The sequence below is a fragment of the Anarrhichthys ocellatus genome, unplaced genomic scaffold, assembly GCF_004355925.1.
Source record: "Anarrhichthys ocellatus isolate YVR2014 unplaced genomic scaffold, GSC_Weel_1.0 scaffold11, whole genome shotgun sequence".
Classification (NCBI taxonomy): domain Eukaryota; kingdom Metazoa; phylum Chordata; class Actinopteri; order Perciformes; family Anarhichadidae; genus Anarrhichthys; species Anarrhichthys ocellatus.
In genome coordinates, this window is record NW_022280041.1 from 2009749 (window position 1) to 2013537 (window position 3789).

Consider the following 3789-nt stretch of genomic DNA (forward strand, 5'->3'; position numbering starts at 1 on the left):
TTTCTATCTATATTTCTATATATCTATATATATATATTTCTATCTATTTCTATATATATCTATATATCTATATTTCTATATAACAAAGTAAGTTTAACACACAAAAAAACTCTCCTACATGGCTGGTAAATTCCAAAGTATTTGAATGTGTGATGGAAAAATACATGTTCATTATGATAATAAAAATGATGACGACAACTAGACAAGAGCTGCAGCCAGGAACAGGAGAGCGGACGACTTGTTGTTCCATATATACAGAGAGGAGGCAGTCTGGCTTTGTATACTGCGTGTCATTTAAAAATGTCACTTTAAATAAAAAGAGATTCGTTTCGGCATCTTTTTCGTGACGTCTCAGAGTAAACCAGCTGTCTCTGAACCGATTGTCTGAAGTGGAAATAGGTAGTGAATGAACAGGGAAATGCACCAGAGGAACTGAGCTATTACTGTAAGATAAGACGGAAAGACATAGATCCCAGAGAGCGAGCCCAGAGAAGTGTTGTTTTTTTAAGATCCGTCTGTCATTCCACTTGACACCTTTGTGTGACACCTCTAGCTGCCACATTCTCCTCTCGAGTGTGTCCGTTCGGCGAGGATATTATTTTCTGTGCCGACACGCACCGTGACGCCGTGTTACGTTTCATCTCCTCCAGCTTCCTGTTTCTGTCAGACTCGGCCTCAGTATTTCCAGTGCTCAGTCACACACTTAAAATAATACCACCGTCTATGTTTGGAGCTGTCAGCTTCACCGTTGGCTATATTTGTCCCAGGGTGAAGTTTAAAAGAGATTATTTTGATACGAAAATATATCGGGTGATGAAGGATGCAACTGTTTCCTCTCTGGTGCTGTTTTTATTCTCTTATCCCAAAAGACTTCTGTAATTCCTGTTATGTTAAGCAAATGTTCTACAGAGATAAAGACTAATAATCGCTCTGCCTTTTCCTTTTGTTTGTCAGATTGATAGGAAACAATAAATATCTTTTCTTGACTTAAATAGTAGCTTTGAACTATGAAAAGGCAGCTGGCTCCTTTATCTTTGGTTGCGTCTGGTTGCTTTAATACAGAATATCAGCACGAGTAAACATGTCTGCTCAAGGTGGAGGAATGGCTCTGGATGAAGGGAAGGCTGAAGCACCTATGGAGAGAGAGGACGGACCCGCCGGTATATACGTGTGTTCATTTATCCTTCGTTGTCTTCTTTTGCTTCCCAGCTGATAAAAAACGTTTTTACACAAAACTACATGTTACTACGACAGACCTTCGACAAACTGCAATTTTCTTTCCGTGCTAAATTATATTTTAAATTGACAAACGTGTGTAACTCATGGCACAATTCTAAGGGGATCAAAAAGTAATTTGTCTCCTGAAATAAGGTCCCACCAGAAGGGGAGGAGCCTTTATCTATTACGTTACTCAGTAGTAACTTTCCCAAGATCAAGACTCTTCAAACGGATAAACAGGTTGGCAGTGAGAGTTGCAGGTGTGTGTGTTTTAGTGTGTGTGTTCTCCTGCAGTGTGCAGGTCGAGGCCGGCTGCAGCATTCCTCCAGGAGTCAGCCAACTCCCTCAGGTTACAGAGATTCACCTAAAAAGACGGGAAACGCCCCAGTCCGTCTATGACGTGATCCTCTAAATTCAATTAATAATCAATAGGTTCAGATAGACGTAGCTCAGTAATCACTCACTCTTACTGTACTTATTATAAACTATACATAGTCACACACATCTCTCTGTCACTGTGTGCGCATGCCTGATTCTTCTGCATCTCTGCCAGGTCATATCGGTATCAAATATAAGTTACATCATCACAAGAGCAGTCACCCAAAACATAAATGGCTGCTCTGGGTTATCAGCATTTATTTACAGGCGTCTATTTAAAACCACAATACAGGATTGGTGTAGAGAGACGTATGAATCGTGATTTGTTCCACCGTCACTATTTCAATTGTGGTTTTGGACTGTTGTCGCTTCATCCAAATACTGTCAGAAGCTTTTATTTATTTTAATGAGATGTTGTCGTGAATTTGAACTGTGTGAGTAGTTTTCTGCCCGTCGCTGCTTCACAAATAGCCGAATGTGTCACCGCCTTATCTGTGTCGGGTGTGCTTTTTGTCACGTCGGCTAATCTAATCGGTCAACTGTAGTCAGAAAGGAGAACGCCTGTTGGTGTGTGTGTGTGTGTGTGTGAGTGAGAGCGCGCGCTCCACCCTGTGTGCTGGTTAGTTTCTTCACATTTCGCCATTAATGACAGGGGGCCTTTATGTGTGTGGTTTTCTACTCGATAGTCGTGGGAAATGCTAGTTTCTGATTGGTTGGCAGCTTCTCATTTATGGAAGTCTCTCACCAAAAACTACATTTTACAATTTATTACATTTAAACACATTCTGTTATAATTTACCTTGGCCCGATGCTCATTTTTACTAAACAGTCGCATCATGTTTCCCCATAGACTTCTATACGATCTGACTTCCTTTTGCCACCAGAGCAGTCGCCCCCTGCTGGCCATCAGAGAGAAGAATTGTTGCACTTCAGCATCGGCGTCACTTTTCTGACTTCCTGTCTTTAGGGTACAGCAGCAGAGATATGACGGTGTAGATGGAGAGTTTGTGGTTAGCGCTGACTGCTTTTGATTTTAAGGCCATTGCCTTATATGTTGTATTTAAAAGCATTATGATTTTTAATTTCAGCTCTGGGGGGAAAATATTCTCACATCTCAGACATTCAGTTTGTTCTGAGTCGTTGTGAAGGGAGTGACCTGCCACAAGCTTGTTACAGCCCACACACACACCCTGCTGAGTCATCAGTCTATACTCGGGGGAAGACACACACACACACACACACACACTCATGCATGCACACTCTTAAGTGGGTTAAGATCCTATTTAGCCAGCTGTCGAGCGCACACACACACACACACACACACACACACACACACACACACACACACATATCTGTGTACAGTGATGTCATAAAAGAGAGCAGCTTTCTTGAACTTTTTCGTGTCAAACTTCCCAAATCTGTCTTAACCTCCTCTTCCTCTAAAAAATATATAATATATAAATATTTTACACTTAAAGGTTTTTGTAGTGGACAACAAGTGTTGAACTTCTACATAACTCGTCTTTAGGTGGTCGTTATCTATTTACTCCCATCCCATTTAATTGAAACATCTAACTTGTCGCATTCTGTGGTTGGAAAGCAGTAAACATGTACAAAGCGTGCTCCTCTTGTCTGGGAGGCAGACAGAACCAGTCACCGCTAACACACAAGCTCACTCACACACACACCGGTCCACACTGTCAGGAAACCAGCTATTGTTTGGAGACTTCACGGGAGAGAGAAGTCCAAAAGCAAAACATCATCCCAACATTGAGGAGACTATACTTGCTCTCTCTTGTCTTTCATTCATTCATTCATCGAGTTTAAAGTGAACGGATGAGGATGAATGTGACGGTGTCTTCATGTTTGTCGAGGGCCGTGGCTGCACAGACTATGGACCTTTAGTGAACATGCGTACAAACACACACACTATCTCAGCTCATTGTGTTCATTTCAGATTTATGGCAGCCTCTTTCCTCAATACTATGAATGTCTTTGTTTGATGTCAACACACACACACACACACACACTCTCACACTGTGTGTCTAAAGAAAGCACTCGGTGGCGTCAGACCTGCTCTCTATTGTACAAGTCGGGCATTTCCTGGTCAGCAGGAGGAAGGGTGGGGGGTTCGAGACATACACAGGTGTGTGTGTGTGTGTGTGTGTGTGTGTGTGTGTGTGTGTGTGTGTG

General features: G+C 42.1%; 1 protein-coding gene across 5 annotated transcripts in view; it reads left to right on the top strand.

Moving 5' to 3' along the window:
- exoc6b (exocyst complex component 6B) overlaps window positions 1-3789 on the top strand; it is a 66397-nt gene that overhangs the window by 5862 nt on the left and 56746 nt on the right. The window lies entirely within an intron of this gene.